Source organism: Ascaphus truei, chromosome 2 (assembly GCF_040206685.1).
Source record: "Ascaphus truei isolate aAscTru1 chromosome 2, aAscTru1.hap1, whole genome shotgun sequence".
NCBI lineage: Eukaryota > Metazoa > Chordata > Amphibia > Anura > Ascaphidae > Ascaphus > Ascaphus truei.
In genome coordinates this window covers 152,826,473-152,843,704 of record NC_134484.1, presented here as the reverse complement: position 1 = coordinate 152,843,704, position 17,232 = coordinate 152,826,473, and positions in this window count along the sequence as shown.

Sequence of the window (17,232 nt, the reverse complement as noted above, 5' to 3'; positions counted from 1 at the left end):
TTTAGTCTGCAGTGCAGCAGTGATGAGGTTAACTTCAGCAGGGAAGCTCATGGCAATTAGTTGATTCCCAGCTGCCTAATCAAGGTGTGTTAAAAACCCCAGGATGTGCACACATGCTGCTAGCTGGTCAGAAGACTGGAGTGAGTTACTGAAGAGATTACTGTTACAAGGTCTGTCTTTTTGTATGCTGTCTGAAGCAGGGAAATACCCTGAAAACTCTGGAGAGAGAACAGCTTGATTTAAGGTCTGTTTGCAAAGAACATTTTGATGAACTGTTGTGTCCTGCATGCTGAAGAAAACCTGTTTTGTTTACATGCTGAAGATAAGCTATTTTTCTTTTGTTTGCTGATGAGAAGCTATTTGATTTTGGTGTGCTGTATGCTGTAAGGCTAAAATAAATAAGCCTTATCCAAACAACCCAAGTGTGTAGTTGCATGTACCCTGCAACATATGGTGTCAAGAAGTGCCGGGATTTTGAAAGGCCCCTGCAGTTAAAGGGCCACACACACACAAGAATTTAAAAAATGGAAGAATTTTTTTAAGAGTTTCTGTGCGAGCAGACCAGAGAGCAGGCACAGTTAATGCAAGAGCAGGCCCAGCTACAAGCAGAGAGAGATGAAAGACTATTGCAGCAGCAAACCCAGCTCCTAACCCAGCAGCAGGCAGCACAAGAGGAGCGGATGGCCAAGCTGCTGACCCAATTCCAGGGGTCTGCCAGTCCATCACTTGCAAGCAAACCCCCGATACTCCTGAGGAAAATGGCTCTGAACGAGGATCCAGAGGCTTTTTTACTGACATTTGAAAGAGTTGCCAAAGCTCAGGGCTGGGCTACAGATTGCTGGGCAACTGCTTTGGCCCCGCTCCTCATAGGAGAAGCCCAGGCCTCATATCAGGGCCTCCCAGCAGATCAGGCAATGGACTACCGACAAGTAAAAGCTGCCATACTGGATCGCTTAGGTCTGACCCCAGAGACCTACCGGCAGCAGTTCCGGATCATGAAGTACACCGCTAAGATGAGACCCCGGGTCCTCGCTCAGCGCTTATTTGATTTGTGTACGCGCTGGATACAACCCGAGGAGTGCACTAAGGAGGCAATTCTGAGCAGGTGGTTTTGGAACAATTTCTACAAATAATACCCCCTTCCGCACGCTCATGGGTAAAACACCACACTGCTGAAACCCTAGCTTTGGCGGTCCGACTCGTGGATTACTTCCTTGGGGCGGAGGATCAGGCGAGTGTCCTGGACCTGACGGATCCAACTCCACCGGCACTTGCGGACACCCAAAGAGGGATGTCAGATCAACGGGGAACCTACGGCCCATTACCACGCAACCGCCAAGTCCAACGGAAGGAGCAGTCGTTCCGGCAAGGGCGGAGTCCAAATGCTGGTCCCCGCCGAGACCCTCATCCCCTTCCTGATGTCGGCTTGTCGCCAAATGAGAGGAACTTCCGAGGACGTCGCCCACAGGATCAACCAGATGCCTGGTCTCCAGTATCCGGTCCAGCGGAGAGCTATCCGCGGCACCCTCCTGCGAGGGAACCCTCTCCATGTTCCGCCTGCGGAGAACAAGGCCACCAGCACGTGGACTATACACTGATGGATTGTTCCTTCAGCAGGACCGTCTCCTCGGCCTTCACTGTAGAATGTTACAAGCCCTGGCTACTTCCAGCCCATGTTGGGGAGAAAACCGTCCAGGCCATTATAGATTCGGGCTCGGAGAAAACTCTGGTCTTCCAGGAACTGTTACCGCCTAACATGTGTTCTTTTGACTCCCCATGGAGTATAGAATGTATACACGGTGATGTAAAGCGGTATCCGACGGCCAAAATCCGGCTACAGGTAAAAGGCCAGGAGGCCTACTTCGAAGTAGGAGTCGCTCCTTGGCTCCCTGCCCCCATTGTGCTTGGCCGGGACTGGCCTTTCTTTTCGGACCTAATGGCTCCAGTCTTTCACGAGGAGCCTTTTTCTATGGCTCAGGAGAACCCTGGCAAACTGTTTCCCTTCTCGGCAGACCTTTTTTCCAGTAGACACCGGGTTCAAAAGACTCGGAAGCAAAGACGCTCTGACAAAAAGGACTGGTTGCAGAAATCTGGGTCTCAAGGTGACCATTCTAATAGCCAGAAGTCACAAGTGATGACTGGGGATGGCCAGAGGGAGGGGGATATGGGCCCTGGAGATTTACCAGACCTATACATCCCTGATTTTCGTCAGAGGCAAAGGAAAGACCCAGTCCTTGCTAGACAGTATGACAAGGTGGTAAAAATTGATGAGCAAATTTTGAATGCACAGGGGGTGATAGTATTCCCCCATTTTGAGCTATCAAATTATATCCTGTATAGGGTGAATAGGCAGACACAAACAGGGGAGGTCACCAGACAGATATTGGTTCCCAAGGCGTTTGTTAAATCTGTGTTCACTCTAGCCCATACTGTCCCTTGGGGTGGTCACCTGGGCAGGGATAAAACATTGGACCGTATTTCATCCCGATTCTATTGGCCAGGGATGCATAGTGATATTGCTAAATTATGTGCGGCATGTCCGGAGTACCAGCTAACTAGTCCAAAGGGACAAAAACCAGCCCCTTTGGTTCCTCTACCCTTGGTGTCAGTTCCCTTTGAGAGGATTGGGGTAGACTTGGTAGGACCTCTAGAACCTTCTGCGAAAGGACACAGGTTTATTCTTGTAATAGTTGATTATGCAACAAGATATCCTGAGGCGTTCCCCCTGAGAACAGCAACGGCGATGCAAGTAGCCAACAAGTTGTTGGAACTGTTCTCACGGGTTGGACTTCCCCAGGTTATGTTGACAGACCAAGGTTCAAATTGTATGGCTAAACTGATGCAGGATGTCTTAAAATTACTAGAGGTTAAGTCTGTTTGGACATCGGTCTACCATCCACAGACTGATGGATTGGTAGAAAGATTTAACCGAACTCTAAAAGGGATGCTGAGAAAGTTTGTAGATTCAGAGAAGAGAGCCTGGGATGAACTTCTCCCTTTTCTGCTGTTTGCAGTGAGGGAAGTTCCCCAGGCCTCCACGGGATTTTCTCAATTTGAACTGCTCTATGGCCGCCAACCCCGGGGTATCCTAGACCTCTTTAAGGAGTCCTGGGAAGAACAGCGGTCCCCTTCTAAGAATACCCTGCAATATGTACTAAGGTCTAGTACATATTGCAGGCTAAGAATACCTTGCAATATGTACTAGACCTTAGAAAGCACCTAGATGTGGTCGGCCATTTTGCTAGGGAGAATCTTAGATCAGCCCAGGACAGTCAGGAGAGACATTACAATCAGAATGCTCGCATGAGAGTCTTTCACCCGGGAGACCAGGTGATGTTATTATTACCCAGTTGCGAGAGTAAACTCCTAGCCAAATGGCAGGGCCCATTCGAAGTACTCCGCCGCACGGGTGACGTGGATTACGATATCGCTCAACCAGGATCCAGGAAGGGTAAACAAATTTACCATGTGAACTTGCTGAAACCCTGGAAGATGCAGCGGTCTCTATTCCTCCACCCGGTGGAGGAGGGAACGGACTTGGGTCCTCAGCCCCCACGGGAGAACATCGTGGGTGATGATAAAATCCCAATGGGTATACAGTTGTCCTCTGAACAAAAAGGGGACTGTTAGCAATAATTACACAATTCCATGATGTTTTTTCTGATTTACCAGGGCAAACTAACTTAATTTCACATGCGATCGAGACAGCACCTGGGGTAAAAGTACGTTCCCGTCCTTATAGGTTGCCTGAAGGTCGTGGGACCCTAGTAGAGAAGGAGGTGCAAGAAATGTTACACTTAGGAGTGATTGAGGAATCATGCAGTGAGTGGTGTAGTCCACTAGTTATGGTCCCTAAACCCGATGGGAAGGTAAGATTTTATGTGGATCTCTGAAAGGTCAATGCAGTATCCAAGTTTGACGCATATCCGATGCAATGGTGGATGAATTAATTGACGCCCTTGGTAACGCGGAATATATATCCACGCTGGACTTAACAAAAGGATACTGGCAAATACCTTTAGAGGAAAAGTCCAAGTGCAAAACAGCCTTTGCCACTCCCATGGGTTTATACCAGTTTGTGACAATGCCATTTGGACTACATGGAGCCCCAGCCACATTTCAGAGACTCATGGATAAGGTGCTGAGACCCCATAGGACTTATGCCGCAGCCTACCTAGATGACATTGTCATTTATAGTAAACACTGGCGGGCCCACCTAAATAGGCTGAAAGCGGTCCTCAAATCTCTAAGAGAGGCAGGGCTCACAGCCAACCCTAAGAAATGTGCCTTGGGTAAGGCGGAAACCAAATACTTAGGGTATGCAGTGGGAGGTGGAAAAGTAAGGCCACTAGCCGACAAGGTAGTTGCCCTGAAAGAAGTTCCGACCCCCCAAACAAAAAGGCAGGTATGCTCTCTGCTGGGTTTAGCAGGGTACTATCGGCGGTTCATCCCCATCTACTCGGAAGTGGCAGCCCCATTAACGGACCTCACAAAAAAGTTTGCCCCTACACAAGTGGTATGGTCAAGGGAGTGTCAGAGAGCCTTTGAGGACATAAAAAGGTGTCTATCAGAGAGTCCCATCCTTAGAAGCCCAGACTTTAACAGGCCTTTTGTAGTGCAAACCGATGCATCAGAGATAGGGCTAGGGGCAGTGTTGTCACAACAGTTTGAGGGAGTTGAACACCCTATCCTTTTCCTGAGTAGGAAATTGTTCCTGAGGGAAAAAAAACTACTCAGTGATTGAGATGGAGTGCCTCGCAGTAAAGTGGGCAATTGAGGCTTTGAGGCATTACCTGGCAGGAGTCCATTTTACTCTGGTGACAGACCATGCCCCACTGAAGTGGTTAAATAGTATGATAGATTCCAATGCTAGGTTAACTAGGTGGTATATGGCCCTCCAACCCTTCTCATTTGAGATTCAGCACAGGCCGGGAAAAGAGAACGCAAATGCTGATTTCCTTTCTAGAGAAGGGGTGGATGGTCGGGCTTCAGCCGTGCGTAGCCCCAGCCACAGGGGAGGAATGTGACAGGGTGAATAAAATCCATCAGCTATATGCCTGGCAGACATATGTTTAGTCTGCAGTGCAGCAGTGATGAGGTTAACTTCAGCAGGGATGCTCATGGCAATTAGTTGAATCCCAGCTGCCTAATCAAGGTTTGTTAAAAACCCCAGGCTGTGCACACATGCTGCTAGCTGGTCAGAAGACTGGAGTGAGTTACTGAAGAGATTACTGTTACAAGGTCTGTCTTTTTGTATGCAGTCTGAAGCAGGGAAATACCCTGAAAACTCTGGAGAGAGAACAGATTGATTTAAGGTCTGTTTGCAAAGTACATTTTGATGAACTGTTGTGATGTGCACACATGCTTCTAGCTGGTCAGAAGACTGGAGTGAGTCACTGAAGAGATTACTGTTACAAGGTCTGTCTTTTTGTATGCTGTCTGAAGCAGGGAAATACCCTGAAAACTCTGGAGAGAGAACAGCTTGATTTAAGGTCTGTTTGCAAAGTACATTTTGATGAACTGTTGTGTCCTGCACGCTGAAGAAAACCTGCTTTGTTTACATGCTGAAGATAAGCTATTTTTCTTTTGTTTGCTGATGAGAAGCTATTTGTTTTTGGTGTGCTGTATGTTTTAAGGTTAAAATAAACAAGCCTTATCCAAAGAACCAGCGTGTGTAGTTGCATGTACCCTGCAACAGACAGCAAATGCATTTTTTGGCAAATGCTTCTTTTCTATTGATTGTTGTTTTTTCTTTTTCTGATTATTGTTTGGCTTAAATTGTTTGTAATGTGGATGGCTTGTTTTTATTGTTATTGATTAGCGGTTTTAATTAATTATTTATTTTGTTGGCTACTCGTTTTAATTGATGTGTAGACTAGTGATTTTATTAATTAATTGATTTGTTGGCTAGTAATTAAAGTTTTATTATTTTGCATTTTAAAATTGCTGGTCCAATATGATATGTTATGATCGCCAATCAGAATTATTATCTGAAGGATTATGAAAGTCCTAAGTATTTCTTTACTATGTATTGAGTACAAGTATAGGGGTACTTTTGACCCCCTTGGATCACTTTTATGTTTCTGCTCTGAGAAGAAACCTATTAGTTTAGAAACCATTGTACACAGCAAATTAATTCCATGCATGAAGAACTTAAATGTTGGTTCAACAAAAGATATCACACCGTGCAACATACAGTATCTACATTTTCAAGACAACAAATTTATGCCACACACTAAAGCTTCATAATAACTGTGTGAACACCATATACTCCTAACCCATTGTGTAGGATCTGTCCCTCATCACTTCCTTCATCTGCCTTCCCAAAACAACCTTTGTCGCCCTTAATCTCTCTATCTCCCTCCCATTTACAATCATTGGCTACCCTTTTCACCTCCTTTTTAGTGGCCTTAGACCCTTCTATTTTACCTCACTCGCTGCATTCCAGAATCCGTCCCATTTAACTTCGCTCTTTTCTGTCATCGCATAGTCTAACACAAAAATAACCTTTTTTTAAGGTTTAATGTTACCTTGTTTGTACAATATAAAAAGCACTACTTGATATAAATATATATTTACAGGTACAGGTGTCTTCAGCACATGCAGGGATAGAAAATGTTGCAAAAAATAAGCATAACTCTGAGTATCTTCTGAAGATAAACCCTGTAAGGTTCAAAAGCCTGTACACTGTTAACTTTTGTGGCACCAATAAAAGGGATCGTACTGCATATTTTTCTTTTTTCTTTTAGTGGAAAGAGCAGCAATACATTTTGGTGAAGGGGGAGACATATTATAACACAAAACTAAATACCATTCTCCCACAGACACATGCCATTTCTCTAACAGCATAGAAAAGCATATATTTGATTATTATTATTCTCAAACAGATTGGGAAGGATTTGTAATAATTAGAATGCATATAAATTATTTTTATTACAACAGTGCTCTTCTACATTTCACATATTTATATCTAATTTCTTGTTATTCTACAGTAACTATTGACAGTTTGAATAGGAAACTTTGCTGCTTTAAAATTAGAGAGTCAAGTCAAGTCGTTTTGTAAATAAGCATTGCTTGGCTATAATACTTATTGAAAGGAATATCCATTTCTAACAGAAACCAACTTCAACAATTTAGCAGATTTCAGTTTTCAAAAGACTTTGACCTAGTAACAATGCTTTCAGAATTATTTTGAAGGTTGAACACAGCTTCAATTTGTGCCTTAAGGCTTTTCAATGTGACACATTTTCAATGGTGCATTAATTTGTGCAATCCTCAACTGAATTATAGCAACCATTGCTTTACTTCACAATGAAACTGCTTTGTCATGTGTCTATATAATTTCTTACACAAGTTTAAAACAGCTTACAGACAAATACATCACATGGGTTTAGGGCCTGTACTGCAGTTTTAGCTTCTTGAAAAATGTACAAACTGAGAATAGTAAAGATCACTTTTCTCGAATTCTCGGTTATAGCCTTTATTAAAGCTACATTTCAACATCTTTGAAAATAAATGAAAATAATGTATTTGTTCTATCCATACAAAGGAGACATTTCATGGCATATGTAAATGTTACTTTTCATGGTTGCAATAATATAATTCACACCTGCTTGTTATACAATAACCAAAATTACACTAGCACTTAATGTAGACATTGCGCTTACTAAACCAATGAACACTGACTACAGTAATTAGATTGGGTTATAACATATTGAAACTTTGTCCTTTATTTTGGATATAGTGTACAGTATACTGTATGTGTAATAGTCATACTGCACCGAACACTTTATTCGAGCAAATACCCAGTATGTACCTGGCAGATACCTGGAATGCGCCGCTCCTCACCTCTGACAAGCCCCGTTGCGTTTGCCTTCCCAGCCTGGGTTCATGCCTGGCTGACGGGCGGCTGATCTGTTAAATGATAATGATTAGGGTTTAATAGGCTGCAATGCTTCGCGTGTCTACCAGATGGCATAAATTCATGAATTGTAATGCAGTATATATATATATATATATACTGTGCAGTATTGCAGCCAGCGGGAATAAAATGCTTCAATCCCTGCCTGGAAAATACCTCAATGCACTCGGGCAGAAAACAGTCACAAACCTCAATACACCCGGGTATACCCGAATTCGTGGGACTAGCCGAGCTCGAATAAAGTGTGTCGCCAGTGTATGTGCACAATTACTGTTTCCCCTGTAACAACTGGCTCTAACAAAGCACAAAACAATTTAAACTTAACTTGTGGATCCAGAAGTCTTCTTCTTAAATAAATGTTTGAACCTGAGTGCTGGGAATATTTTGGAACTTTTAATGCTTGCAATGAAATAACTTATTATACATTACCACAGAATAATATTTAGGACAGGGGTATATGGTTATTAAAACAAAGTAAAAAATGAGTTAATATTGCGCCTGAAAAAAAAAAAGAGAGAGAGAGAGTTACAGCAACTTTGTAGAGTCTCTAGTTGTATATATAAAGCCTCAAACATCTCACCAAATAATATAGGGAGAGCCCATGTGCTCAAAAATGAGCACACCTTGGAGATATGCAAAGTATATTTAAAAGACTCACATACCACACGTCTTAAAAAGGATTTCCATAAGAACTATATTGAGTTGACACCTAAAATACCTTGAGAAGAATAATGCACTTTTGTCAGCCTCAACAGGATTAGAACACACCACCTCTTATAATCTGGACAACAGCTCCAGAAGTGGGCATTTAACCAGCTGCTAGGTAGAGCAGCATAACTTTCACAGAATACTTTTGAGATTCTCACGGTTTGCATCTGTAGCCCACTCCCCATGGCTTCCTTTAGAAGCAGACCACTTGCACTTCGTGGTTGCCATTGCCAGTTCAATGTTCCTAGTGAACAAAAAGGAGCACTGTAGGAGGAACGCGCACAGAGGTATGCAAAGGAGACTTGTTGTGGTGAAATTAAAAAAGGCTTTTATTGCGCCTGTTTCCGTGACATCAGAAAACCATCCAAACAAGGGGTCAAACAAAGCTTCTATTCACTTGGGAGTATTTCTAGTGAAACCTATGCAGTCCACAACTCCCTTTAGATAAGCATGTCTCCCAGCCCCAAACATATATCTCGATATGAGCAGATATACCAAAAGTCTTATAAAGGAAAGTCTCATCTGTTTCTGGGTTGCTGACTTTTTCCTCAGGTTGTCAGCATTCAGGTTTAGAGGTGTTTCCCCTGTGTCTTGCAAGCAGCTCTGCTGTTTCTTCTGGTAGGGCTCAAGACATCTGTCCCCATGGTCAGTCTCACAAGTTGTGAGACTCAGGAACAATCTCACTTCCTGTCTCAAAGACAGACTTTTCTAAGAACCTAATCAGGCAAGTGGTGTTTGTTAATTGACTACCAGCAGTTAACCACCACACTGCTGGATTAGAGTCACATTTCCTGAACATGGATAACTCCCCTGTTACATACCTCCCCTGTTTGTGGGAAGCCCAGGCTTGCCACGGCCAAAGCCCATCCTTCCACTCTCATTCTAGATATCTCTGTGACTTGAATGAGAGTGGATGGAGGAAGAGAACCCTCAGTCCCGCTGGGATCGGAGCCCTTTCTCCAGTTCATTCGTGTCTCCTCCCGAAGGTGCTTGAGATCAGCACTCCTCAGTCGCTCGAGGAGAACTTTTTATAAGTATAGACTTTTTGCTACGTGCGCGGTCATGAGATTTCCCTTGCATCGGGTGCTCGTTTTATTGTAGACAGGCTGTATGGCAGAAGTTGCAGAGCGTTTAAAAACAGCCCTTTGGGGGCGTGGTCAGGAAGCCGAGCAAGCAAATTGCTGAGCTCCCCAATCAACCTCCTGTAAAGGCGGAACAAAGCCCCTGAAACTTGGGGAAAAGCCCCCCCAAAAAAGCTACTTACGGTGCTGGGACGCAGAGGAGAGGAATCTGGGCGATTCTGGTCGCGGTGGAAAGAGAGAGCCTGGGATTCGCTCCCGTCCGAGAGCTCTCCCCCTTCACCTTTCAACATCCCCAAAATGGCTGCCGGGACCACGCGGCAGAGGTAGTGGCCACTCCCCGAGTCCCCTGACACAAACGGAGGTAAGGGAAAACCCCACATCGTGGCGCAGTGCAGGGACAGAGCTGAGGACGGAGCGGTGATCGCCCGCTTCCCACCGCCCTTCCGACAGCCCCGGCACCGAACCGGAGCCCCAAGATGGCGCTGGCCATTGTGTGAGGTGCAGGGAGGGGTACACAGGCGTTCAGCCGCGGCGGAACCAGGACGGGTAATCCCCCTGCTGCCACGGGGACCCGTGGGCCCCGAAGGAGAGGGGGAGACACCTGGAGAGAAGGAGCCTGCTAGCTCAAGCGGCCCTGCTGCGGGGAGGCTGGCGGCCATCTTGGTACACCCCAACTGTTCACTGTAGCTGCTGCAAGCTGAAAATAAAAACCTGGTGGAAATAAAACAAAACAAAAAAACACAAATAAAGAAATACTCCTCTCCCCCCCTTCAATTAAAGCCTACCTTGAGTCCCACTACCCCCTTCAAATTGACCACTGGGCCCAGTGCAGGGTCAGCAGCCCAGATGAGACAAAAGGGTCCAAAATACCAAGGAATAAAGCTCAACGAAAACCAAATAAAGAAATGTAAATAATGTGTGTATGACTGGGACATTTTAAGAATGAGGGGGCTCATCTCAATTTAAAACCTGTTAACACCATTTAAACACATCTAGCTCTACTCTCAGCCAAAATTGACTGACTAAACAACAAAAATGCCGTCCACTAAACAACCAAAAAAATCTGCAGTCCAGCGGGAGGCTTCCCTCTTTTTCATAAAACAAAGCTCAAAAGACCAAGAAGCGTCCACCGCAGGCGGAGACGCAGAATCAGATCCAGACTCTGGAGAGGAGACGGACGCCCCGCTTACCCGCAATGCAATGATGGGGTTTGTACAGGAATTAAATTTCACTCGAGATGCAGAGCTTCCGCCACAGCATTAGAGCAGAGATTGCATCCATAGGAGACCGCATTGTGGAAGTGGAGGAGAAGGTGGATAACACCGCTCTGGCACAAGAGTCCCAAGTGCAAGAAATCGAAGAATTAAAAACCCAAGTCAAAACAATCTTCGAAAAACTAGAAGACACGGAGAACTGTTCACGACGCAATAACCTGCGGATCAGAGGCGTCCCGGAAGAAGTGGACAACGCCCAACTAGACGCATATCTCACCCGGCTTTTCAAGTCCCTGTTACCCGAAACATCGGATGAAAGACTTCAGATGGACAGAGCACATAGGCTTCCTAGACCGAAAGGCCTAGACCCAGCGAAGCCATGGGACGTGATCACACACCTACACTATTTCCGTATTAAAGAGGAAATATTGAGAGTCGCTAGAACAACCCCAAAGATAGAGCAAGATAATGTTCCACTCCTCATCTTCCCGGACTTGGCTCAAACCACACTGAACAAGCAGAGAATGTTCGTGCAGATCAACAACTCGCTGCGGAACAACAAAATCCGCTACCGCTGGGGCTTCCCGTGTAAACTACTGTTTACCTATCAAGAAACTATGCATATTCTACTGTAACCAGCAGAGGGTGAGGCAAAACTACGAACATTGGGCCTACTCGAACCAGAAGATCCGGAAGCCTCTCTAAGGCCTAGTCAATTACTAAGGCACAACGGCAGGCATGGGCGAAAGCTCCAACCTCTGGGCGAGCAAGGACCCAACCCACTTGAAAAACTAGAGCTGGAAACTCTCCTAACACCCAATCATGACGACAGGCAAACCAAAGCGTTGTCTGGTCATAAGGTGCAAGCTGAGACGTGGTTCACTCCAACAATCTATCTAAAAACTAATCAACGGTCGAGAAATCTGGAACATGTCGACCAACTCGACCATGACCACGACAACCTGCACATCAAGAAACCACTGAGTTTAGTTTCTAAGTTTCTAAAGTGTGCAAACCCCAAAACTCAGGCTATGTCCTTGTTCACTGTGGAACTGTTCTCCCAAGTTTCCCACAAAGTTGAGACATTTAAAGTTTGACAGTCAGTTTGTACTAATTTGAACACTTAGAGGGACTGATATACAATGTTTGCTTGGAACTGCTTTCTAGATAGAAATGTTTTTACAATACAAGTTTTAGACCGTTATGTTGCCTATAATTGATTTGGTATCCCAAAGTTCAACTACTAAATTTTTATTGGAGACTAAAATATCAGAGGCTACGTCCCAGGTGATTTTTTCCATGTTTTTTGTCCCTCTCCCCCCCTTAGACTTCAAGTGCAGAGCCTGCCAAATCATAGATGCCAACCAATTCTACTTAATGCTTTTTAAAAAATTGAGTAAGGACATGTTGCTGTAAACAGTTATAACGTTCAATACCCCCCATTCTTGTTTTCATTCCTCTGATGTGTAAGATCACACACACAACCCACCCCGTTCTCTTTGGGGTGATTATGTTTTCCCTTTTTGAAAGCTTAGCTCCTAGACGTCGAGCCGCTGGGCTACTGCCCACCCCCCTCATGTTCACTTAACCTGTGAGTGCGAGAGACTCGCACCACGGGTTCCACTATGGCTGGTCCCCCCAAACAATGTTTGGAAGCCGGGGTCCTCGGTTTATCCCTCCCTCCCCTCTCTACCCTTCCCTTCCTCCAAGTTTTGTAAGCATTTACCACTTTTATGGAATAATATGTATATCTCTCGTTGTATATGTTCCCATACCAGATTGTTTCTGAAGAGACATATTGCTCTTTCGGAAGCCAAAAGACTAGCAGGAGATATAATTCTGTTACAAGAGACCCATCTGAAAAAAGAGGACCAATCGCTGCTGTTTAGCAGTGACTACCCTCTAGTCTACCACTCATCAGCTCCCACGAAAAAGAATGGCATAGCTACACTCCTCCATAAAAATTTAAATTTCAAAGTAGACAAAATTAAAAGTGACCTCGCTGGAAGAATTCTAATTATTACTGGGTCACTGGACTCTACCAATATAACAATAGTCAACACTTACGCACCTAACGACAATCAAGAATCTTTCTTCCAAGAACTAAAAAGTTTAATCCTTTCCATCCAGTAAGGCCTTTTAATTTTAGCAGGAGACTTAAACGCAATTATGGACCCAAATTTAGATAAATCCCCCAGACTCCCACCGCCACAAAAAATAGCTCCCTCTACCCGGGGTCTCATATCTATGACCAAAGAGCTGCTGTTGGTAGACTCCTGGAGATTAGTAAATAACAAAGTAAAGGATTTTTCCTTTTTTTCTCACCCCCATAATAGCTATTCTCGAATTGACTATATCCTAATAGACCAACAAATTAGTGATAATATCTCCTCAGCAGTAATCGCCCCCTCTGCTTGGTCAGACCACTCTACACTTATAACCAGACTAGTAGGCCTCACTCCCAAAAAAGTAACAAGGTTGTGGTCCTTGAATGAATCCCTACTATTTAAACCACAAAATCTCCAATTAATAGAAAAAGACCTGGCCCAATACTTTGAAATAAACAATACCCCAGAGGTTTCCTCTTTTACCCTGTGGGAAGCCCACAAATCAGTGATAAGAGGCAAACTGATTGCCCTGGCTTCTCGAAAAAAAAAAGAAAAAAAGAAACAAATTGAAATACTAACACAAAAATGATCAGAGCTAGAGTTTATTCACAGTCAAACCCCTCCCGGAAAAATTACAGGCAAAAAATCTCAGTGAGGGGCGAACTAAACCTCTTGTTAGTGTCAAATGCAGAAAGAGCTATAAGATGGACTCAACAGAAATACTATGAAAAAAGAAATAAAGCAGATAAAATGTTGGCACATAAATTAAAGCAAAAACTAACTAACGCTAAAATTCATAACATCTACACTAAAAATGGCTCAGTTTCTCACAACCCCAAAATTCTAAGTGATGCATTTAGGGACTACTACACATCCCTTTACAATCTACCAGGCCCAGTGGGAGACTCGGCTAAAGAGAAAAGAGCAATAAAGATCTGGAATTATCTAGCAGAATTCCGACTCCCCACTCTAGACCCAAATGACATCACAAACCTTGAAAAATTATAGAGCCCCTGGAAATTATGGAAGCAATACAATCCCTGAAAATTGGGAAGGCCCCTGGTCCGGATGGATTTTCTAATCTTTATTACAAGAAATATTCCACAACTCTCATCCCATTTCTTACCAAAGTATTCAATGAGATGCAACGAGGCCTTCCCCCTCCTAGAGATATGCTCCAAGCTACCATAGTGGTAATCCCAAAAGAGGGGAAAGATCCTCTGTTGTGTTCTAGCTACAGACCTATTTCGCTGTTAAATACAGACCTAAAACTATACGCAAAGATCCTGGCCAACAGATTGAATAGTATACTCCCTAAATTGGTTCATCCGGACCAGGTGGGGTTTGTCCGGGGCAGACAAGCCCTTGACAACACAAGGAGCACAGTGAATCTAATACACGTAGCAAACCTTACAAAGTGCCCATCTCTATTACTCTCTTTAGACGCAGAAAAAGCGTTCGATCGATTAGATTGGCAGTTTATGTCAGCTACGCTTTCGCAGATGGGATTCATAGCTAAAATTTTAAATAGTATAAACACACTATACTCCACACCAACGGCCACTGTGAGGACGAACAGCTCTTTGTCTGACCCCTTTCCAATATTAAATGGAACTAGGCAGGATTGTCTGCTCTCACCTTTGTTGTTTGCCTTAGCCGTAGAACCATTAGCATGCCAGATAAGGATGAACCCCAATATTGCGGGTATTTCTTTTGGTTAGGAAGAATTCAAAATAGCTCTTTTTGCGGACGATATCCTATTGACGCTTTCAAAACCTCTCACATTCCTCCCTAACCTTATTTATGTTCTATCAGAATTCGGCTCACTTTCAAGTTATAAAATTAATCATTCCAAATCCATGGCCCTTAGTTTAAGTCTCCCTAAAGAATTAGTAAAATTACTCCAACTAAATTTTGACTTCAAATGGAACGCGAACCATATTAAATATCTAGGGGTTCAACTAACAAAAAATTATTCAACTTTATACAACGCAAATTTTAAACCCTTCTTTGACCAGATAGTCAAGGACTTAGCCACTTGGAACCCACTATATAATATCTTGGTTTGGGAGAATAACTACTATTAAAATGAATATTTTACCTAGACTCCTCTATCTCTTTCAAACTCTCCCGGTTAAAATCTGTCTGAAAGATATAAATAATATTCAGAAGAAAATTTTGAAGTTTGTCTTGCAAAACAGGCAAAATAGAGTTCGCAAAGTTATTCTTTATAAGTCCAAATCAGAAGGAGGCTTAGCTCTTCCGAATTTACAAAACTACTATAGAGCAGCTCAATTAGGGCAATTTGTTAGCTGGCATTCAAATCCAACCGAAAGGAGGTGGGTCTAGATAGAGGATTTGATTTGTTCCCCATGCAGAATAAAAAATCTTCTCTGGCTCAACAAAAAGTCTAGACCACCCGAGAGTTTCAAGAACCCGGTGATATCCTTTGCCTGTAATATCTGGGACTCCCTCAAATCCAAGTTTCAACTAACCGGTACCCCTTCCCTCATGCAACCCCTTTTCTCGGACCCCTCTCTTCCTTTTTACACAGAAAACCCGCTCTCCCATACCTGGGTTCAAAAAGGACTCACGAGAGTCAAAGATATTCTCGTTCAAGGGAAAGTCCCCCCATTCGCTTCTGTGCAAACGAATCATGATATCCCCTCTTCCGATTTTTTCAGATTTCTCTAGGTTAGACATTATATCCAATCAGCCTACAAATCAAGCCAACTCCATGCTTTAACTCTGTTTGAGGACTGGTGTCTACACCAGCCCCACACAAAGGGCATCATCTCTAGAATTTATCAAAGTCTATATTCTATCAAGAGCAATCAAACCCCCGATAAATATATGGTATCATGGGAAAAAGATCTTAACATCTGTATAGATCTCGATACCTGGAAAGACATCTGGGAAGCTGCCTCCAAAAATTCATCGTGCGTTGTAATAAAAGAGAAAATTTACAAGTTAATATTCAGATGGTATATGACTCCTGCCAGACTGCACTCTTTTCTCCCAGGGGTCTCCCCATTGTGCTGGCGTGTTTGTGGCAAAGTGGGGAATATTCTGCATATATTCTGGTCATGTCCCAAAATCCAACAAACATGGACGGAAGTGTTCACCTTAATATACAAGATCCTAGAAATCACTGTCCCACATGACCCAGTATATATATTGTTAGGCAAGCCAAAAGCCAATATTCCCCGAAAAAAGCTAGAGTACTAGCCCAAATGTTAAATGCTACACAGTGTACAATTGCCAAAAATTGGAAACAACCTGCCCCCCATCCTTAAACCAAATAAATAATAAAATTTGGCATATAGTTAATATGGAAAAACTCTCAGCCTATCTGAACGGCTCTACCTCACGATTTTCTGAGATTTGGGCCCCCTGGTTTCGCCATGCAGGTACTGTATATCCCCATATATAGATTAGAATATTTGGAACTGAGTGATACACGTGGTAACTAAATTGTTGTGTACAATGCTATATTTTTACAAATGCTTGCCCTCCCCCACCTTCCTGCCCCCCCCCTTTTTATCTGTTATATGTTTTGTTAATTCTTATTTTGTGTGAAAAAAATGCTCAATAAAAATGTAAGTAATAAAAAAAACAAAAAAAAAACAGCCCTTTGAGTTTTCCGCTCTTGAAGCTGTCTCTCTGCACGTTTTCCACTTAATGGAGTTGCTAGTTCTGCCTCTTTGGGATTAAGTTGCAAATCCATATCCACTTCCAGAGAATGTCCCATCTTTTCAGCTTCATCAGCTAAGGATTCTTCTGGTTTTGATTCAGCACGTGTACCTTCTTTTATTGCCTGTTGGGTGGCCGAAGGTTTTGCTAGTGCTTGTTTAGGTGGTTTAAATTTTTCAACTTGTTTTTCAGACGAGCGGTATTCCCAGCTCTCACTGTACCCTTGTCTTCATGGGTTTTTGTGGCTGTGGGATACTGACACTTAGTCAGGGTCAATATTGTCCTTGTAGAACTGCAATCTCATCCACGAGAGATCCCTGTTTTTTGAGTGCGTCTTGCAAGTCTCTTCTCAGGGAATTTATCTGCACCCTTTGTTTTCTCTGAGCTTGCTTACACATTTTCACTGCATTGTGAAGCACTATGATTTTCTTTGCTCGGGCCACAGTTACTTGTCTCAGTTTCTGGACCTTCTTGTGCTCCCTTTTGTGCCGGATCACCCTGGTTCT